Below are 22,681 nucleotides of genomic sequence, written 5' to 3'. Positions count from 1 at the left end.
GGCCCCTGATGGTGAGTACCCCAAGGGCATTCCTTTCCATTTCATAGAAAAAGGAAAAAGGGAATCTGATAATTGGGATGTCCAAGGGCAGGTGGGTTCATCAAACTCTCCTTTAAGGCTTTAAAGGCTGTGTGATCCTATTCTTCCCATAAAATTGGGTCAGGGTTGTTGTTCTTTAATAAAACACACCGAGGTTTGGCCATAAGAGAGAAATTTGGAATCCAATTTCAGCAATAACCAATCAGCCCAAAAAACTTCATGGTTAACACTTAGTTTTTGGTTTGGGGAAACTTAGGACACTGTGAAGCCCATCTGGATCTAGGTCTAGCTCTGGTTCTGATAAAAGATGCCCTAAATATCTAACCTGGGTTTGGGCAAACTGCAACTTCTGCTTGGTGACTTTATGTCCTTTTAAGGGTAAAAGCTTTAGCAAGTGGATGCTGTCTTCTTGCGAGGAGGCTTGGGAAGGAGAGCAAAGAAGCAAATAGTCCATATATTGCAACAAAGTAGAACCCTTGGGGAACTCGATAACATCCAGATCAGCCTTCAGGATTTGTGAGAAATAAGAAGGACTCTCAGTAAATCTCTGAGGCATTACTGTCCAGGTGAATTGTTTTCTCTCCCAAGTGAAGGCAAAAACGTACTGGCTAGCTTCATCAACTGGAATGCTAAAGAATGCGCTATGTAAATCAATTACTGTAAAGAATTTGCTCCCAGTGGGAATGGATGTTAGCTGCATATGAGGGTTAGGAGCAACAGGGTTTTGAGGGATAATGATGTTGTTTATTGCTCAGAGGTCCTGGACAAACCACCCTCAGCCCTTGGGCTTTCTCACAGGTAAAATATGAGTATTACAGAAACTAGTATAAGGGATAATGAGGCCTTGAGACTTGTAATCTTCTACTATGGGCTTTATACTTTGAATGTCTTCTTTACTTATAGGATGTAGATTAATTCTGGGGAGAGGTTATGAGGGATCTATTTGAATCTTGATGGGAGGTGTGCTTTGAATTTTAGCAATATCAGTTGAAGATTTTGCCCATAAAGAGGGTGGTAGCTGATTTAATAGGGACAAATGATCACCGTTTCCAGAATCAGCTCTGGTACCAGAGACGGAGCAAATAAAATATGTCAAAAGGTCATGTAATTCACCTGGTTAGCTGTTTTGATGGCTACTGTCAAATTCTAGAATTATTTCCCCCTTTTGGGAGAAAGGAATTCTGGCATGATGCTTTTCTAAGCTGTGGCCTAATAGATGGATAGTGGCTGACAAATTAAGGATAAAAAGGTGTGTGTCTCTTTTTTTTTTTTTTAAAGATTTTATTTATTTTATTTTTTCCCCCCAAAGCCCCAGTGGATAGTTGTGTGTCGTAGCTGCACATCCTTCTAGTTGCTGCATGTGGGACTCGGCCTCAGGATGAACGGAGAAGTGGTGCCTCGATGCGCACCCGGGATCCAAACCCGGGCCGCCAGCATCGCAGTGCACGCACTTAACCACCAAGCCACAGGGCCAGCCCACAGTGTGTGTCTCTTAAAGGGCCTAAAGAAAAGGGAATAGGTTCAGAGACAGGAACCTTTTGAGGTTTATTAGAAATCCCCACTATTTGAACTGTTTTAGTACTCTGAGGCAGGGGCTGCTTTATAGTAGTGGGTTTGAGCACTGAGAGTGTGGTGGCTCCCACATCAATTAGGACAGAAAGAGATTCATCTCCAATTTGGAGAAATGTTTCTCCAAGCCAATTAAGAGGCAGGATTGGGAAGAGCCCCTGTATTTCCTCAAAGCCCCATCACTGGGACTTTGGAGGACATCGGAAAGGCTGGATAGAGGGCTGAAGGCATGTGAAGCGCTTAAATTTGTAACAATCTCTTTTCCAATGTCCTGTTTTTTTTGCAACAATAGCAGAAACTAGGGAGGTTTTGGTTTCATTTAGGGCATTCATTTGCTAGAATTCAAGATTAAGAATTTTAGTGGTCTTTCTTTTAGGTGGCTCATCTAGAGTGTGAGAGAGTTAGTTCACCAGATTAACTAAAGCTGGAGTGTACACAGTCTCCCATTCCACCTTGGTCCTTTTTACAAGAAGGGCAAGGTCCTGGTTTAGCCGCTTAATAAACAGAGTTAAAAGCTACCCAGGTGGAATCAACATTTGAAGAAAGACCAGAATTTTTTTTAAAATCAGTCTGAAGTCGATTGTAATAGTCATGAACAGGTTGATCAGGTTTTTGTGCACAAGGCTGAATTTTGTTCCAGTCAACAGGCTTCGAGAAAGCCCTGATGAAGTTGTTTAGTGATTGCCTGATCCTGATCGTACAGCAGGTCAGTGGGTTGGTCTCCTGGTTGTAATTCCAGAGACCTTTCAGGATTTTCCCAATTAGCCGTTTTCATCTGATGCTGGGCCTAGCCTTCACTGACAAGCATATGAAGTAGCTGATATAAGCCAGAGAAACCAGGTTGATACGTTTGAATGACTACATTAAATTCCTCAGCAAATCTGTGAGGATCTTTGGTTACTTTGGGAAACTCTTTGACTATGGCTCGTAGTTCAGCTTTAGTCCAGGAAAGATAAGAAATTAAGGGGTTAGCCTTTGGATCCTCAGAAGGCTTATTTAAAGGGACAGGTTCTGATAGATTCATAGGAAGAGGGACTGGGAAGAGATTCAGGGAAAAGGGGAAGTTTGGTGAGAGAGTTAGTATGGGGTAACTGAGGACATAAAGGAGGTGTAGACTGTATAGAAAGGAGGGAGGAAGATGGCGTCAGAGGGGGCACCTGAGCACTAGGAGCCAGGGAGGAGGAATATGATGGCTTCAGAAGCCATCTTCTCTTTCTTTAATCATTAGTTTGCCTCAGTTAATCTTAAAATCTTATTTTACAAAGAGGCAATTTTAGACTCCTGGTAACTTTTGGAAGCCTGAAAATACCAATTGAAATAGGTGTTCCATTCTGTTTTGGAAATTTCAGAGCTATGGTTGTCCAATTCAGTTTTGTTTAGTTTTTTTTCTTTTTTTTTTTTGTGAGGAAGATCAGCTCTGAGCAAACATCCGATGCTGATCCTCCTCTTTTTTGCTGAGGAAGATTGGCCCTGGGCTAACATCCGTGCCCATCTTCCTCCACTTCATATGGGATGCTGCCACAGCATGGCTTGACAAGCAGTGCATCGGTGCATGCCCGGATCCGAACCTGCGAACCCCTGGCCGACGAAGCGGAGCGCGTGCACTTAACCATTTGCGCCACTAGGCCAGCCCCCCAATTCAGTTTTAAGAAAAGTAAGTTTGGGGAATTCAAAAGTTCCCCACAATGGCCATTGGTGTTCTAAATTACTTTTGGTTAAACTGGTCCATTTAGTTAGAAATGCACATAAGGAAGTACTGTGGCTTTTAAACATAAAATTGACTGGGATCCCTGTAAGGGGGTCACCCTCAAAATATTTAGATAACTGGGATCCTATTTCTTAGACATTTTTCTCTAGAGCAAAGGAATAATTCTCAAACAGCATGCAGGCCAAATACCAGTCAGTTCCAAAAGGAACAGTCCAATTTCAGTAAGGTGGACCAAGGTTGAATCAATGCAGTTCCAATGGAACAGCCTGCTCCCAAGGGAGTGAGGCCAAAGGCTGGGTCAGCATGGTTTCAATTGGAAGAGCCTGCTTCCAAAGGAGTCAGGCCAAAGTGCCAGCTAGTTTCCAAGTAGAAACAGTCTGGTTCCAAAGGAATTGGATGGAAGGCCTAGCACAGTTCTAGTGGAAACAACCTGATTTCAAAAGAATTAGGCCGAAGTGCCAATCAAGCACTCATAGACAGACAAGGCCTTAACCAGAAAAGGGCAAAGTGTTAAAATAGATCTTGAATAAAGCCTGGAGGGCCTCAAATGCAAAGAAGGTAGAAGCTTGGATCTAGGAGAAAAGACCATTTAACTCCAGGTCAGTGAGAAAAGCAGTGAGCTAAATGGGCTCTGTTGTGGGCACCACACCTGTTTGCTCACCAGCCTTGGAGTCATCAGGGGTCTTCTCTGGATCCCATATGGGCCACCTAAATGTTGACCTTAAACTAACAGACAGCCAGTTAATTCTCCAGCAAAAATGGGTTTATTCAGGATTGGCAAAGAATTGCAGTTCAAGGCCTGCAACCATGGCAAGCCATATGCAAGTCCTCCAGCAGCAAGGGAGGAGAAACTCTTATAGAGGGGAAGAGGCACTTGGGAGGGCTAGTGTAAACAAAGAGTTCAGGCGTAGCTGTTTTCATTGGCTGAGTTGTGACAGTTACTCCTTGGCTGAGCTTCTTGCCAGGCAGGAGAAAGAGGTCTTTCCTCTTCCTGTTGGGCTTTGTTATCGTGTAGGATGTGAGAGCTCTCCCTTTTGATCTCCTGACTCCATTTTAATGAGGTTTCTGTTTATTAATTTTCACACCAGTCAGCTCAATATGCCATTAACAACACCCAAAGGTCTTTCTGAGACTGTTTTAGATTTAGTTTCCCAGAAGCAGATCCTGGGAAGAGGATTTGTGAACAATGATTTATTAAGAACATTGTATGGGAGTGGGAAGAGGAGGACAAGGAAGAAGAGGAAGCCAAGTATATCACTCAGGATCAAGTTAGGAGACAGAAGCATACTAATTATTTTAACAGAAAGAATTTAAAATAAAGAATTGTTAAAGGCAAAAAGAGAACACTAAATATTATGGAGGTAACAATTACAGGAAGCAGCTACCACATTTAGGGCTGAGGCAACAAAGAGAAGAGGTTTGAATCAGTAACACTGTCCTAGTCAGTTCGAGCTGCTATAACAAAAATACCATAAACTGGGTGGCTTAACCAACAAACATTTATTTCTCATAGTTCTGGAGGTTGGGCAGTCCAAGATCAAGTTGCGGCAGATCCCTTGTCTTGTGAGGACCTGCTTCCTGGCTTGTAGACAGCTGCTTTCTTATTGTTAGCTGACAGAGAGAGAAAGAGAAAGAGAGAGAAAGAGACCTCATGACTTAATTACTTCCCAAAGGATTTATCTCCAAATACCATCATACTGGGAATTGGGGTTTCAGCATATGAATTTTGGGGGGACATGTATCTGCAGCCCATAACAAACACTTAGAAGCTTGGAGGAATGGCCTCGTGGAGCTGAAACTCAGACCTCTGAGAAAGAGGTATTGCTCCACTGGTGCTGGAGTCTCTGAGGTTGGAGGAGAGGTACCAGAGAGCTGGGACCCAGACCTCTGAGGAAGAGGTGATGGTCACTGGTGTTGATGTCTCTGTGGGGGGTACAATGAGACTAGCTCTACAAGGATTGGGAAAACTGTAAACTGGATCCAGCCTCTGCTACTGGAATGAATTGTTGCTGCTAGAACTGATGAAAAGGCTGGATTCATAATGTCAGGAACGTAAAGCAAATAGAAGTAAACAGGAAGGAATAAGGCCCTCTTTCCCCCCTCCAGCCTGGCAGTCTCCCTCTAGTGTCCTCTGTTGGTGGAACGTAACAGGCAGCAGCTGGCAAAGCACAAAATTGGTTTGCGGATTCCCAGCCCCCAGCATCACAAAGCTGAGTTAAGAAGGGTGGCTTTGAAGCTGGGGTAATAGCTTAATGTGCACACAAGCAAGGGTAAACTTTAGACAAAACCCTGCAGAAGGTAGCTTCAGCCTGATCCTCCAGGGGAATTCTGGATTGTAAATTATGCCTCAAAGTTGTTCCTACCCAAGACAGGGGAGTTAGGGCTTTCACACTCCTGCATTTGTCAGTCCTTGCTTAAGAGCTGGCCCTAAGGGCATGTCAATTCCCCGGTACTTCCAGTCTCTGTGAAGGCAGGCAAAATGGCTCCCGTAGCCTAAGTGTAGTCCTTTGAAAAAGAGCTGCAGTTCCTGGCTGTTAGAAGTAAAAGCACAGAGAAACTTGGGGCAAAGGGAGCACCCAGAAGAGGTGGCTAGAGATCCAAGAATAACGGTTGAAGCACCAACAAAATTCTCTCTGGAGATATGCTTCTAAAAGCTGCCTTATTTCTCTGCTTTCTTGACCAAATCTCCCTTTTTTCTCTTAACTTAATAGCTGCTACTTTCGGAAGATGCTGGTCAAAAGGCACAAGCTTTCGCTTATAAGATAAGTAAGCTTTGGGGATCTAGTGTACAGCATAATATTGTATTGTATACTTGAAATTTGCTAAGAGAGTAGATTTTAAGCTTTCTCATCACACACACACAAAGTAACTAATTGAGATGATGGACGTGTGAATTAACCTGATTGTGGTAATCATTTTACAATGGATATGTATATTAAATCATCACACTGTACACTTTAAGTACTATATATATAATTTTATTTGTCAATTATACCTCAGTAAAGCTGGGGGAAAAAATAATAGCTGCTACTTTGAGGCTATCTGAAACAACAGGTGCTATTTGCAACAACATGTGTAACCTGATCTTTTCCTAAGGGCTGAGTCATTTTGTTCGAATCCTACTGGGGCTTCCTTGCTCAAAGGCTTTTAAAATCATATCTGTTTCTCTTTGGAGTCTAGGACTATTGTGTTTTCCAACTCTACAAGGCCCCCAAATGCTTGACTCTCTCTATTCCCTTTCATTTCTGTTTGTAAACTGGTTAATTCTGTTCTACACTAATCTCTTTCTGGTAATACCTTGCTAATCACATAAAAAGTCACCAATATCCACTATTAATATTGCTTTCTGAACTCTTCCCTTAGAGCTACAAAAGAGTACTTGTAGTGATCTGCCTTCTACGGTATAGTAGGCAACAGTTTAGCCAATGCCTAATATGAATCTTCAGTTATCCAGCCTACGACATGTTTCCTTAATTCCCACATGACTGCAGTGCTAAACTAACGCCACATATTTTAGATTTTTTGTTATAGTAGGCCAGCATTTCTATGATTAATCAAGGTTAGTGATTGTAGCTATTGTAACAAACAACCCTCAAATCTCAGTTTCACAATCCAATAAAGGTTTATGTTTTGCTCTAATCAGTCCAGCGAGGGTCAGTGTGGTGGATATGCTCTGTGCAATTATTAAGAGACCCAGGGTCCTTCCATCTAATGTTGCTGCCATCCCTTAGCTCATCAATTTTCTGTATCTGGCTGACTGATGTGTAAAAAACAACAAAGAACCTATAAGTCACTGGAGATTTCTTTTTTTTTTGTGAGGAAGATCAGCCCTGAGCTAATATCCATGCCAATCTTCCTCTTTTTTTTTTGCTGAGGAAGACTGGCCCTGGGCTAACATCCGTTCCCATCTTCCTCCACTTTATATGGGATGCTGCCACAGCATGGCCTGACAAGCGGTGCATCGGTGCGTGCCCCGGATCGAAACCCGGGCCACCCAGCAGCAGAGTGCCCACACTTAATCGCTATGCCATGGGGCTGGCCCCCACTGGAGATTTTAATGGTCAGGCTTAGATTGGGCAATCACTGCTTCTCTCTACATTCCACTGGCCAGAAACAGTCACATGGCCCGATGTAGAAGTAAGGGAGCTAGGAAATGTGGGTCTCTTGGGTATGCAAGAGGAAAATAATATGGTGAATATTTATCATTGTCTCCATCATAGTTAGGATGCTTTCAGTTGCAGGTAACAGAAAGTCCTACTCAAATTGGCTTTGTCAGGGAGGAAAAACATTTCCCCTACTCTCTTAGATTTAGCTTTTGGAGGCCTGTGAACTAAACTGACTAAAGACAGGTTAGCAAAAGAAAAGACAAATTTTAATCATATACTATGAAGGGGAATTCACAAAGAAATGTGACTTAAAGTGGTGGTTAGAATTTGGGGCTTCTAATACACCATTTTAATAGGTGAAGGGGAGAGGGAGGGAGGGCACTTATGGGAAAACAAATGACTTTTAAGAAAGAGAAATGGGCCCTTAGGAGAATAGATGGGAGATATGATAGTTTTGTGACAATGTCTGTTTAGGTGTGGTCACAATTCTCATTGTCTCCAGTGATGAGTCAGTCTTCCCTGGTTGCTCCCTGGGAGGAGATTTATGACAGTTGAGTTCTCTTGGGAGGCTCTGCTTCTAGGCAGATAAGGGATTTCAGGAACTCAAATGCCTTCAGCTAAAAATAATTTTTATGCCACAGTAGCTTATTCTCGACCCCTTCAGCTTAAACAGAAAATGGAATTTATTGGCTCATATAACAGAGAAGTCTAGAGGTAGTATGGGGTTCAGGTTGGGTTTGATTTGGAGCTTTATGATGGTCCCAGGGATTGATTCGCCCAGCCCCTCCTCCTCCACATGTTATCTTTATTCTCAGTTGGCTCTCCTTAGTAGCAAAAAAAAAAAAAAAAAAAAAAAAAAGCCATAACATCCAGAGAAAGAAAGAACTTCTCTTTTGCTCACAATCAAACAAAAATTCTGGGCTTCACTCTGATTGGTTTCTGAAGCAAAAACTGTCTCAAAGGGAGGTAAGGGTAACTATGATAGTTTTAGGCTGGTTGGACCATTCTTGGAATTGGAGGGGTGATTATACCACCCAAATTGCATGGGTGAACCCAACACAGTTGTGGAATGGAAGCTAGAAATCACCTATATCCACTACAATCAGGAAGAGTGTGGAGCATGATTTCACTTAAGGAGAGTGAGTACTGAGAGGATATGTAGAGAGCGTGTACAGAATGTAAAGGGGTTGAAAATATACCAAGTTAGAGGAAGAGAAGCTCTTAAAAAATGACAGGAAGGTGCGGACAGTAAGTCAAGAGAACCAAGAGAGTCATGTTCTAGAAGCCAAGGGAGGAGTTTTAAGGATGGAGTAGTCAAATAAATCATCTAAATTACTTTCTGTGTGTTGAGTTCACACTCACCAGGCATCCTTTTGATGGGGTTCAGGGCAGGCTGCCCCAAGATGTGCCACTCTGGTATGTGGATTATTTCGAACTGAAGATAATAAAGGCTCAGAAGACTCAGAAAGAAACTTTGACCTCCCCTTCAACTAACTGCCTAAAAGAATTTAAGATAGAAGACCTGTCCTCAGGACAGACCATCACCATAGATAACTCTGGGTATGGATAGACTGGGAGGGTCCTTGCTAAGCCCATTCTTATCAAAGCTCTGAAAACCAAGTAAAAATAGAAGTTACCAAGTAAAAATAGAAGTTACCCTTTGTAAGAAACATTTACATTTGTAAGGGAAATCTCCATTTGTAAAGGTATCTTCCTCTCTGTACCAGGAAGAAGGGGGGATGACCTTATCTCTAGAAACTCTTACCAGTGTGGAAGGTGAGGACTTAAATCTGCATACTCTTGTTTACTGTGCTTTTCTGGTAATCTCCCATAGCTGACTCCCCCCACCCCCAACACCCTCCTTTGTCTTTACCTAAACATGCTGTTTAAGATGAGAACCTCCACCATTTGTTGAGTTACCCAGTTTCTGGGTCTCTCCAATGTATACATGTTATAAAGCTTTGTTTGATATTCTCCTGTTATTCTGTCTCATGTCAATTTAATTTGTAGCCCAGCCAGAAAGGACCTAGAGTGCGTAGAGGATAGTCTTCCTCCCCTTCAGTTTAAAATTTGGCTTCTCATGTAAATGTTCCTTTTGAGTGAAAATGTGTCGACCAGAGTCTTCTGGTCTTTGTGGCAATTTTTTCACGAAAAAAGGGAATAGGGCCGGCCCAGTGGTGTAGTAGTTAAGTTCACATGCTCCGCTTCAGCAGCCCGGGGTTTGCAGTTTTGAATCCTGGGTGCAGACCAATGCACTGCTCATCAAGCCATGCTATGGCAGCATCCCGCATACAAAATAGAGGAAGATTGGCCCAGGTGTTAGCTCAGGGTCAGTCTTCCTCACCAAAAAAAAAAAGAAAAAAGGGAATAAATTGGAATTTTGATTTATACATCAGTCTCTAGTAAGTTTGGTCGGCATGAATCATCCCCCTGGATTTAAACCAGCTCTGGGGGCTAACAACATTAAGTTTCTATCTCTGCAAACTGAGGCCCAGACTCTAGAACTCAGAGTGAAATCTTAAGTTCACTTTCATACTGTAACATGCTTTGCTAACCATTAGGAACTATATTTGAAATATAATGACTTAAGAATGCTCTAAGATTTTTGAACTTTTAGCTTTTCATGTTTGTTATTTTGATTAGTCTGTCTTTTCCTATAAAACGTATTTTCAGGGCCAGCAAGAAAGGAAAAGCTGGGTAGACTATCCCTTGCCCAGTTGGGAGAAGAGTAGGTCATGGTTATCTGTAGCCATGCCAGGTCTCCAGGGGTAATTCAAGTGGCCTTTGGGGAAGATTGATCTGGGAGTGGTAATCAAGAAAGGAAGCAACTGTAATGATAAACACCAGAGAAAAGCTGGATGAGAAAGAAAAAACTAATTCAAATAGGCAGAATTAGTACCATTCAGTGATTGAATGGTGTGTGTGTTAAGGGTCTAACGAGTCAAGATTTCAAATCTAGGTCTCTCTTGACGGCTGGACCACTACTGCCACTGATCTTGTGAGGACAACTGGGAGAGAAAACTTTCCTTACAGATCAGAATACGATGTTTAGCAAGTATTTATGCAAGCAGTATCTTGGCAAGTGTTCTTGTAATGCATTTATTTTTATTTATTTATTTATTTTTTAGTAATTATAGGCATCCATTCAGCAGAGTTAGGAATTAAAGGAAACACAAGCAAAATCGTTTGTCTGAAACAAATTTGGCAAAACTAGCCAATTATTAAAGGAACCCGATTTGACTTCTTTTCCTCATCTGGTTTGCGTCTTCGCCCCTCAGGCACAGTGTTTCTTTTTAACTGCGCCTCTCTTCCTAGACCCTCTTACTTTCCAAGCCTGCGGAGAGCTGTTACACACACGGAGGCCCCGGAACTCACGTTCCCACGCCTTCCGATTCGGTGCAGCCCCGATTTCGGGAATGCTGCCCGAGCTGCCCAACGAGCAGGAGGGCACCCACAGCCCCGCGGGGCCCCCAGCCGGGGCTGGCCCTCGCCCGCGGCCTGCGCGTGGCCGGGCGCCGCGGCCTTCGAGGGCCTGCGACGCGGTGCACATGCCCGCACCCGCCTCCCGCGTCGGCGAGAAGAAAGGGAGCCCGGACGCGCCGAGGCTGACCCGGAGCCTACCCATGAGGCAGCGCGCCGGCTTCACGAGAACTCCCCCTTTCCCCGGCTCGGCTGCCTGCTCCGCAATGGGAGCCGCCGCCGTCGCCGCCGTGTAGTTTTTCGTGCTCCTCCTTTTCCTCCTCCTCTTTCTCCTCCTCCTCAGGGCCCCAGTCAGGCCGATCCGCTCCGCTCACGGTAAGCGCCCCCCGCCCCCGCCCGCCCCGCGCTGCAGCAGGCAGAGGCCCTCCCGCGCGGCCTGCGCCGCCTCACTCCGGGGGCGCTGGGCTGGGGGTGTCGAGGCCGGCGCGGGTCGCCGAGAGCGCCCAGGGCGCGGGGGAGGGGACCGGCTGCGCGGCGGCGGCCGGACCGCCATCTTGCGCCGGCCCTGGCGGGGGAGGGATCCCAGCGCGACGCGGCGGCCGGCTCGGTCCTGCAGCCCGAGGCCGCGCAGGCCGCCGCTGCCGCGTCTGTCTCCTCCTTCGCCGCCTGCAGTTCACCTGCCGGGGCCTGCGCGCCTGCTTGCCCCCTGCCTGATTTTGGCTTTTCTCTGGAGGCAGCTCCTCTTGGTCTTCCGTACATTTTGTGCTGCCGTTTGGCGGGGACCCACGCTCCTCACAGCAGCCCTCCGGGAGTCCCTTCAGCTGTAGGCGAGGAGACCAAAGGGGGTTCCGAGCTTTCAGGCGTCGAGGACCCTAGGGCCCGGCTCCCCCGCCCAGGTGACCAGTCATTCCACGCTCACACCCGCATTCTTGTCAAAGGGACTGCCCCGCTCTGCCGTGGAAGCCCGTTATTGTCTAGAGCAGAAAGGCCCTGAGGAGAAACGCGGAGCTGGAGGCACAATTTTCCGACCGAGCTTTCAGGTTTCCCTTAATGAGGCGGAAAGAATGATCTCACTCGGAGGTTTAATCCTGCTCTAGAGATGGAAGGACTTCCCCCCAACTTACCTCAAGTGTTAACGCTTTTAGGGAGGAGAAACGTCAAAATGAACCCGCTTCTGCAAGCACGGGAGACCTTCGTCCAAGGGGTTCTCTTTGTTTGCAAAGATTTGTTAGTTTTTTAAAAATCCTGTGAACTTAAACTTTATTTATTTATTGCTTTCAGGTTTGGACTGTGGCTTAAGAATTTGACGTCTTTCAGTGCCATTAAACATAAAATTGCAACCTAGGAGGAGAGTTTTAAGTACAAAAGCTGCCTCTTAGCATTTGTGAGGTGTCCTGCGTTGTGCCAACTCAAGCTGTCTCTGAGCAGAAACTTACTGTGCCCGCGAAGGCACTGGTTTGCTTAGAGAATTAAGTTAGGGCTGTGTGCTTTTGATGTTTTAAAACCTCAGTACAAATACCGTTACAATTGTCTCTTGCCTTTGGATCTGTCATTGGTACCGCCTGATTGGTACCTCATAGCCCCTTTTGCAGTGGTCTCTGTCGATAGAACTGTTTTGAAGGGGAGAGAACAGAACCTCAGGGAGAGGTCTTTAATGAGGTCATGGCTAGGAGGTGATAGAGCCGTTTCTAGAACCGTAGGTCTTTTGATTGCTCCTTCAGTGCTCAATTCGCTATATTGTTTAATTTTTTTGTGATAATGAGGTGAGTGAGGAGAAGCGGCAAGGAGGCTCATCTAGGAAATTTAAGAAATACTGTTCAGTTGCTGCTGCTTTTACGTTTTTTTGACTTCATTTCTTTTCAACTTTTTGTTATTTAAATTTTCATGTTTTTTTCCCCAAACATATTGAAAAATTGAAGAAGAGCACATTTGAACACTCGTCTCTGACACCTGGTGTTAATAGTTACCATTTTGCCACATTCGCTTTATCTTCCTATCTCACATTCTTTATGGTGAGCATTTTCAAAGCTCGTTGTAGGTGATGTGATAGTTCACACCTAAGTACCGCATGTGTGTCAGTATGTATATTATAAGATTAAGGCCAATTTTCTATATAACTGCAATACCGTAATCACATTTAAGAATAAGCACTACAGTCTAATGTTTGTATTTAGTATGTATTCACATTTTCCCATTGTCCCCAAAATGTCCTTTTTAGTTGTTTATTTTGGAACCAGTATCTAATCGTGCATTACATTTGTTTATATTAGGTTTTTTTAATTTAGTGTAGTTACCTCTTTTTCTTTTTTTTTGATGACATTGACCTTTTGGAGAGACCAGGCCAGTAGTCTTGTAGAATAACCCACGTTCTGTATTTTACTGGTAGTTTCTACCTCATGGGGTTTCAATTCAACCTCTATCCTCTGTATTTTCTGTAAACTTGCAGTTAGATCTAAAGGCTTGAGTAGATCAGCCTGTGATCAGTAGATCACAGTAGTAATGTGTTTGGCTAGAATACTTAATAAGTCACGCAGTGTACTTAATATTATATAACATCAGAAGGCATATAACGTAGGGTTATCCTATTAGGAATCCCAAATTTGATCTCTTGCATAAGGTGGTGACAGACTATCTTTCCATTGTAGGCATTTCCGTTTGCAATTAGCAAGTAATCCGTGGGGTGATATTTTGGCATTGATATTTAGTATGAATTTACCTGCAGTAATCTGATAACAACATAGTCGGGAGCAATCCTGTAGAAATGGGTGTTTGGGAGTGAAAGGGGGGCAATTTTGGGGGATAGCACTAATTTACCTAGTGTGGGGAACTTGGAATTGCTGCTACCAGTTGGTATCAGAGCCTAGGGTGACTAGGGGACGGGAGGCCAAAAGTAGACTTCGCCTCCTTTGAAAGTTTGCTTAGGGCCCTTGTAGCCTAGTGAGCTGTGATAAATAGAAAAGTTCTGAGGTAGTTTGATGTTGGAAGACTACAAATCTCAGTATCCCCACTTGAACCTGTTCTTTCCAGATAGGCTGTCTAGTCCAGTCCTGCTTCTTCAGTGCATTGTTTTACTACTCAGCATTGGCTTTTTTAGTGGGGGAGAGGAGGGCAAAGGAAAGGGATAATTTTGTACCCTTCTACACTTGTTTTCTTTATTCAAGACAACATTTAGAACCATACCAAGATTTTTTTTTCCCTATACGAATTAGGCAGGGGATGTACCTAAACAGAATAGCAATTTTTGTAAATAGAAAGTAAACTATAGTTTTAAAGATTTTATTTATTCAGTTTTTTCCCCCCAAAGCCCCAGTAGATAGTTGTATGTCATAGGTTCACATCCTTCTAGTTGCTGTACGTGGGACTCGGCCTCACGTTGGACGGAGAAGTGGTGCCTCGGGGCGCTCCCGGGATCCGAACCCGGGCCGCCAGCATCAGAGCGCGCGCACTTAACCGCTAAGCCACGGAGCCGGCCCAGTAAACTATAGTTTTAGATGCCAGGAATTTAGATGCCAGGAAATTGGAGATTATTGACAGCATATTTTGTTATTTCGAAAGTAACATTTGGGGCCAGCCCCGCTAGTGGTTAAGTGGTTAAGTTCGGTGCACTCTGCTTTGGCGGCCTGGAGTTGGTTCCTGGGCGCGGAACCACACCACTTGTCTGTGAGTGGCCAGGCTGTGGTGGCAGCTCACATACAAAATAGAAGAAGACTGGCAACAGATGTTAGCTCAGGGCGAATCTTCCTTAGCAAAAAAGAGGAAGATTGGCAACGGATGTTAGCTCAGGGCGAATTTTCCTCAGCAAAAAATAAAGGAGCTTTTGAAGGATGAGAAATATTTATGACTTATTCACTAATTAAATATATAATCTTGAATAGTTTATCTTTTCCTGCTTCAGAGGACTCAAAAATATTTGATTTTCCAGTCAGGTTGTTTTAAGGAAATAATGACTTGATTTATTTGGTAATTTGTATCAAAGATGTGTTTGGAATTTTTATTCATTTCTGCAAAGCAATTTTTTTTTTTTGTGAGGAAGATCGGCCCTGAACTAACATCTGCCAATCCTCCTCTTTTTGCTGAGGAAAACTGGCCCTGGGCTAGCATCCATGCCCATCTTCCTCCACTTTATATGGGACCCCGCCACAGCATAGCCTGACAAGCATTGCGTCAGTGTGTGCTGGGATCCGAACTGGTGAACCCCGGGCGCGGCAGCAGAGCGTGCGCACTTAACCGCTTGCGCCACCGGGCTGGCCTGCAATTTTTTTTTTAAGGATTCTTTTAACTCTCAGTATACCGAGAAAAATAATTATCATTATTTACCATCTAGATTGAAAGGAACTATTTCATTTTTTTATATTTTAAATTATTTTATATAATTTTATATCATTATATAATTAATTTTATGTAATTTACAGAAGAGTAAAGGGATAATGTAAAACAACTTAGAGCTTTTAATAAGAATTTAAACATAGCAAATCTTTTTGTATATACTTAGAAAAATGAAAAACAAAAAATATATCTCATGTATCTCATTACATGCCACACCTACAATGAATATGCATCATATTTGAATGCTCTTGGCACACATTCTTATTACAATTGTAGTACTTTTTTTTTTTTTTTAAGTTTTTGTATCTACACAAAGAACATCTTCCTTTATTCTTCCCACTTTGAGACTGGTACAAAGGAATATTGCGAATATTAAGGAATATTCTTAGTTTGTGCAAGTTGTTTTCCTATTTGCATGAGGAATATTCTTCTTGGTAATTTATGGTTTTGTAATTGAAGCTTTCCCCGTACAATGAAAGCGTTTTCTGCACTAATATCAATCGTAGACCATCATCTTCAAGTAATTCTTTTGCAAGTATAGGTACTGACTCTCTTAATGAGTATATCTACCCCTCCTTAGTCTTGTTATAATACAGCTCTCTTCAGGTTGATTTATGCAGGGATTTTTGAATTCATTGACGCTTGAGAATGCACTGAGCTGAGAAGAGTAGTTTTTCTTAGGTCAGTAAGAGTCATTGAATATATTTGAAATCCAGATATGTGCAATTGACTTCTCTTGCTTTCTATTTGTGAAGATTCACAAAAGTTCAACCCTATTCTTCCTGGTATTGCCAACTAAGGAAAATTTCTTGCTGGATAATACTAAGTCAATTCTCAACTTATAAAAAATTTGTCACAAGTTGTATTTCTGACAGTTTTTTAATTCTTGTAATACTCTTGGTTCTGCTCTCACCCCTTTTCTGAATCTCTGTGTATCTGCATCTTGCAAGCTTAAGATGTTTCACTGTCACAAGTTGCCCAGATTTTTATTATATATTTTCCAGGTTTTGAAGGTATATATGTATGTACCTGAAATGGGCAACATTGTCTGAATGCGACTAACTATCAGGAACCTGGAGCATACAGGAACCTGGAGCATATTCATGTTGTAAAGATTGATTTGAGATTTCATATACTTCCCTAATAAGTTCTAGCTTATCATTCCTTCTGGGTCTTGTTTTTGCATGTGCATCATCAAATGTAATACTTGAAGAATTTTTTGAAACCTTTGATGGCTCATTATTTTGTTGAAGGGAGGTTGGCCGTTTGCTTCATAATTGCAAGATATTTTCAGTTTTAGATTTGTAGACACCAATTAGAGTAATCAATCCAATGAATTTAAAAATTTCTGTGTCAGCTGTTCCCTTCTAGTCACCCTTGTATACACCTGCATTCAACACTTGCCCATTTATGAACTGTATCTGGTTAAATTTTAGCACACAAACATGAAAGAATACTGTCACATGTCCTTTTAGCAAAAGAGCGTGGTCTACATTCTTGTAAAAATATTGCATGATGAAGTCCTTCTTGCCAAATGAGAATACCATATTTCCTTTTAGTTTTTCAAAATATATTGTTCACTCATTCATTGTTGAGTTTGAGAAAATTTATCTAGGATCTCATCTGAAGACTCAATCTGAGATTTCCCAAATTTCACTGTCATCACTAGAGTCTGAAGTGCTTGCTCTCTCTCTTTGCATTCATCTAATAATTGTGAAATGTCTCCAGTGTCAGTTTTCTTCTGTTTCATTATGGGCAGAAAGTAAAAAGTTCTGAGTTCTTAACCATATTCAGTGAAAACTAAAAGCAGATGAAGAGGCTCAGTATATGCCACCCTAAAATATGCCACTTGGACATAGGACTATTTTGAGTGAAAGGCATTTGGGAATCAACAGATGCAGGAAGAGAGTTCTCTACCCTTCCATTATCTGCCTAAAAATTTCCTTCATGAAGGTGTCCGTTTCGTGTCCATCCGTCCGTCCATGTCGTTCCCCCACCCCATACCAGGAAGGGAAGAAGGACTCTTATCACCTGAGATGGAGGGTTGACGCGGAGATGAGTTTGCATAAACAGACCTAACTAAAAATAACCCTTATCTTCCATTAGTTCTCCCATATATTTCCTCGTTACTTCCCCATGATACATTGTCTCTCAAAGCCCAAATCCCCTTTCCTTTGTTGAAATGGTTAATAAGCCCCAAGTCTCACCACTTCTTTGAGTTTTACTTCTTTTCTGTGAACTCCCGTGTATGTAGATATTAATAAAAATTACATGCTTTTTCTTCTGTTAATCTGTCTTTTGTGAGTTTAATTCACAGGCCTCCAGCTACTGCAACCTAAAAGGGTAAAACTAAAGTTTTTCCTTCTCGACACAGACTACAAAGATGATGTCTTCAATCTTCTATACCTTTGTGAAAGTTATTGTAATATTTTGTGCAAAACAATAAGAAAACTGAAAAAAAGAAAAATGAAGGATAATGCATCAATGATGATTTATTTTACTCTTGCAATATCCTTCTAGGCAATTAAATCATGTTATCTTATTTTAGTTTTTTAAATTTTTTACTTTTTTATTTTTTGCTGGGAAAGATTTGACCTGAGCTAACATCTGTTGCCAGTCTTCCTCTTTTTTTTTCCTCCCCAAAGCCCCAGTACATAGTTGTATATTATAGTTGTAAGGCCTTCTAGTTCTTCTATGTGAGCCGCTGCCACTGCATGGCTACTGACAGACTATTGGTGGGGTTCTGTGCCCAGGAACCGAACCCAGGTTGCTGAGGCAGAGCGTGCTGAACTTTAACCACTAGGCCATTAGGGCTGGCTCTTTTAGTTTTTGTTAAAGCGCACTTGGGAGTAGTTGATGAGTGATGGTGAAATAACACCAAGGATGATGGAATTAGCAAAATATTTCAGGATGTAGGAAAAAGAAATCACTAAGATCCGATAATGTATCTTAGATTTATAAAAGGATTCTATGGACTCACATTGTAATTGTAAGATAGAATGAGTTTTATTCTATTTAAAACTAATAAGTAAATTTTCCTTTGTTATTTAAAGATCTCTAGGAAACAATGAGTCATAAAATGTCAATCTTTACAAGTAGAACTGCTCAAGAAAGAAAATCAAAAACTAAAATTGTTCCTACGGACTCAGATAGTATACTGAAAGTTAGGGGTTGATTTGGTCAGTTAGGTGTAGAGCTCTACACCTCTCCAACACACACATTGAACCTGCCTGCCTCTCCTACTACCATGATAGGTTTCTCAGCCTTTTGCAGTACATCTCTAGGGAATGCATGTAGTAGTTATTCCTTGAGGTTTCTGTGGTCTAAAATATTTTGTTGTTACCATTTTTTTTTCTCTTCCTTCCAGACTTTACCTTCAGAGATCCTCCATAGTAAAAAATGATTAACTGGAACCCTGTAGGATCAGGGTGTCATATTTAGACTTGTTGGTGAACTGGATTAAATAAAATATATTTTTTATTTCAATCATTTTTGTTGCAAACATTTGTGCTTTTCTGGTTTAGTACACCATGATGAACACAATGTGATTTTTGGAATGATGTACATTTTGCTTCTTTGTGTTTTTAAACACAATGCCTTATACATAATTACTGCTCAATAAATGCTTTTTCGTAGTGTTGTGCTCATCACTTGAATATTTCCTAATGGTTTAAAAATATTACTTAACTCTTTGTATCATATACAAAATTTTTGACCAGCTAAGATAGCCACTATGGTAATTTAGCCCTCTTTTTTAAACAAAGGCTTTGATTTGGTCTGTGTAGTGTAGCAGCTCTCTAAGTGTGGTCTGGGGACTTGAGATGCTTTCAAGGGTTCTACAGGGTCCTCTCTTTACCACCTACCTATCTTGTGAGGCTGGATTTTCCTCACTTCACCAGAACAATATAGTGCAGCAGGTTGGAAGAAGAAGCAGATAAGAGAATCCTGCTGTCTTTATTTAGACAGATATCAATGAAATTTGCAAAAATGTAAAACAATGCCACTCCTCTCTATTTTTTTGAAAATATAGTTATTTTTTATAAAAATATTTATATTAATATGTAATGGGTTTATTGTTGTCATTTTTAAACAAATATATATTTCTTAAATTTCTCAGATTGGGGTTTGTGGACTCAGAGGTGAAGATTCCATCCTTAGAAGTTAATCAACCACACACTTTTGTTTTTTTGCTGGGTTTGGGATTTCTTCAGCGTGACAACTGCATGAATACCTTTCAGTTGAGGGCTGTTAACCAAAGCAAAGATCATTAGTCTGTGAAACAATTTGCTCTTTGCTTCTAGGCTCTACCTCTGTGTGTTCCTTATTTTGTCAGTAATTATTACCTTTGGCACATTTGAGAAGGAAAACCTGGAGGGCTTAGGAGGGGTCTGGGAGTTTTAGGTATATCCAAATCCCTATCTCTGCTTGGTTTACTCACTCATTTTGCCTTTCCTATGCCAGGTTTAAAATTATCTGGCTTACAACTATACAGGATTGCTGACTGCTGATAGAAAGGCTCTCGTAAACAAAATGCAACATGGAAATAACTTTATTAAATTCCATGGGGAAAAATAAGTAATAGATCTCCCAACTTTATTGAATAGAAAAAGGTAAATAAGAAAATTGCCACTACTTTTTTGACACTACATTGTTAGTATTTTTGTTCATTCAAGAAGTTATACCACAAGAGATATCTTTCTAATCTTTCATTTCTTTTATTGTAGTGTTTTAGAAATTATAAAGTGTATTCACAGTTATCATATTTCATTGTGAAAACAAATACAACTTTGAGATGGGTGGTATTATCATCCATCCTTTACAGATGAGGAAATTGAGTCTCAGAAAAAGTTCATCTCTTTCATTGTAATACTTCCTGGGTGCTAGATGCTGCATATTCATTTTGTAAGATGTGATGCCTTGGTCTTCCCTCACTTCAACCTCTTCCTTTCTATCTCAGGATTACTGTTCTCTTCTCTTTGGGCTGGACAGCTCAGGACTAGCCTTGCAGCCTGGCAGCATCAACCACTGGTGGAAGTGCCAGCTCCTAGAGCATTTGGCCTATTCTGCACCTCACCGTACTCTGGAAGCTTCTAGCAGTAGGATAACTCAGCTCTTCATGGGTTGGTGGAGAGTTATTGAAGAGTTTGGAATTGATAAGTGACACAATGAAAAGGTTATTTTAGAAAATTGTTCATTTGGTGGTTCTGTATTGAATGGACCAAAGCAGATAGATCTGGATGCTAAGAGATCGAGTATAAAGTGAGTCTTATAAAGTAAATCTGTTACTATGGGTGTGAAGTTCTAAGGGCCTGAATAAATACTTAGTGAATGGAAAGGCAAGAGTGGTTGTGGGAAACATTTTGAAGGAAGACTCCATAGGACTGGGGAATTGATTAGATATGATGAGTAAAAGAGGGAGACATTGAAAAAAATTCCAAGGACTCAAGATCAGAAGGATCACAGTTTTATTGACAGAAAAAGAGAAGTGTGAAGGTAGAAATAATTTTTATAAACTGAGGTAAGATTAACGTAACATAAAATTCACCATTTTAAGCATTTTAAAGTGTACAATTCAGTGGCATTTAGTACATGCACAATGTTGTACAACCATCAACACTATCTAATCCAAGAATATTTTCAGCTTCTCCGGAGGAAACCTGTTACCCGTTAAGCAGTCTCTCTCTTTTTTCCCCTCCCTGCGGCCCTTGGCAACCACTGGTCTGCTTTCTGTCTCTATGGATTTGCCTATTCTGGACTTTTCATATAAATGGAATCATACAATATGTGACTGAGTTCTTTCACTTAGCATAATGTTTTCAAGATTTATCCATGTTGTAGCATGTATTAGTACTTCATTTTTTAAATTGTGAATAATATTCCATTGTATGGATATACCACATTTTGTTTATCTATTCATCAATTGATGAACATTTGGCTTATTTCCACTTTTTGGCTATTATGAGTAATACTCTAGAACTAATTTTTGAGGGGAAATTATGTTCAGTTTTGGAAATTCTGAATTTGAGGTGAGTTTAAGCATCCAGATAGCAGTTTTCAGCAGTTGAGAGATGAAGGACTAGAAAGTAGTTGAGAAGTCGGGGTTGGAGGTTACTATTTGATGATTTTGTGGATTGCTACTGAGAACTGTTAGCTAAGACGAATTTATTAGATCTTTTAGGGTACAATTTGCATAGGGCCGAGGTTTAAACTTTATGGAAAACCTGATTTTTACATTATTTAAGGGGAAGGAGAATATGGAGAATCTGTAAAGAGTTAAAAAGGAGGAGGTGGGTAGAGAACCAGTCTATTGGTATACAGAAAATTATTGAGGAGGGTGTTTCAAGAAATTGGGTCAAAATAGATGCAAGATAAGGAAAATGAAAGTGAAGGAAAGGTAGGTTGATTTGGCTGTTGGGAGGGTTACTGGGATCTTCAGATGGATACCTTCAAAATACTGTGCAGTAGAAAATGCAGTAGCTGCCCTACTGTGTTCACCTCATCTTTGACTGAGAGAGTGGGTGGTGATAACTAGAGCAAATGGTCTGCAGCCTGGATCAGGACCAGCAGGGGGTTTTACTTTGAAGAGGAGGAGGTGGTGCAAAGAGATTCCCCATACCCTGTTGTGAAGAAGTGTTCCTTTTACATGGAAACTTTTGATGACTGCTGATTTAGACCTATTTGCAGATTTGAGCAGTCTGCTGAAGCACAGGCTTTCTACTTATTACATTAAAAAAATTTTGTGTTAGAGGCCGGTCTGGTTGCATAGTTGTTAAGTTCTTGCACTCTGCTTTGGTGGCCCAGGGTTTGCAGGTTTGGATCCTGGGTGCAGACCTACATACTGCTTGTTGGGCCATGCTGTGGCAAGCGTCCCACATATAAAAAGGTAGAGGACGATGGGCGTGAATGTGTCCAGGGCGAATCTTCCTCAGCAAAAAGAGGAGGATTGGCAACAGACATTAGCTCAGGGCTAATCTTCCTCACCAAAAAAAAAAACAACAAAAAAACATTTCACGTTAACAAAAACGTTAAAATGCCAAAAACTTGGTTTATCATGATGATTTGATATTTGAGATGTTTGCTCTGAATCAGTGTCTGTGAAGTAGATCTTGATGTCATTGGGAGTTCTGAGTTAAACCATCAAATAGGTTTATTAATTAAAATGCAATTTATATTGTTTATTTAAAATTATCAACTATTACTTTTTCTTTAGGAATTTACTTGCTTTGAATACACTCAAGATTTTCATCTTTAGTATTGAGCTTCAACCCAACTGCTTCATTTATTATATTATACTTGAAAGTTTCTAGATAATATTTGAATATAGTAGGTTGATTACCAAAATATTTTATTCATAATTCCAAAAGGAAGTTTCAAAATTCAACATTCGGAATTAGGACAGTTTTTTTTTAATGAAATAATAACAAATCCCCTTTGTCTTTCAGTCTGGGCAAAAATTTACATACCTCTACTAGATGGATATGTTTACAATATTAGGGTTGGAAGGATCCTTGGG

The 22,681-nt window shown here is 41.3% G+C and overlaps 1 protein-coding gene across 6 annotated transcripts in view; it reads left to right on the top strand.

Annotated features, from left to right (window-relative positions):
* The window catches only part of ZNF280D (zinc finger protein 280D), a 222,862-nt gene that overhangs the window by 95,362 nt on the left and 104,819 nt on the right, over positions 1–22,681 (top strand). For 3 of the 6 annotated variants that reach the window (XM_087427618.1, XM_087427598.1, XM_087427635.1), the window contains exon 1: positions 11,150–11,217. The exons of 1 other annotated variant lie outside the window; for it this stretch is intronic. The gene's annotated coding sequence lies outside the window, so the exon portion shown is untranslated. Of the gene's footprint in view, positions 1–11,060; positions 11,218–22,681 lie in introns of those variants that run through there. 2 more of the 6 variants (XM_087427628.1, XM_087427610.1) reach the window with 2 other exon arrangements.

The sequence above is a fragment of the Ceratotherium simum genome, chromosome 3 (assembly GCF_057802395.1).
Source record: "Ceratotherium simum simum isolate JZ-2026a chromosome 3, ASM5780239v1, whole genome shotgun sequence".
Taxonomy (NCBI): domain Eukaryota; kingdom Metazoa; phylum Chordata; class Mammalia; order Perissodactyla; family Rhinocerotidae; genus Ceratotherium; species Ceratotherium simum.
This window is presented reverse-complemented; position numbering and strand designations above follow the sequence as displayed.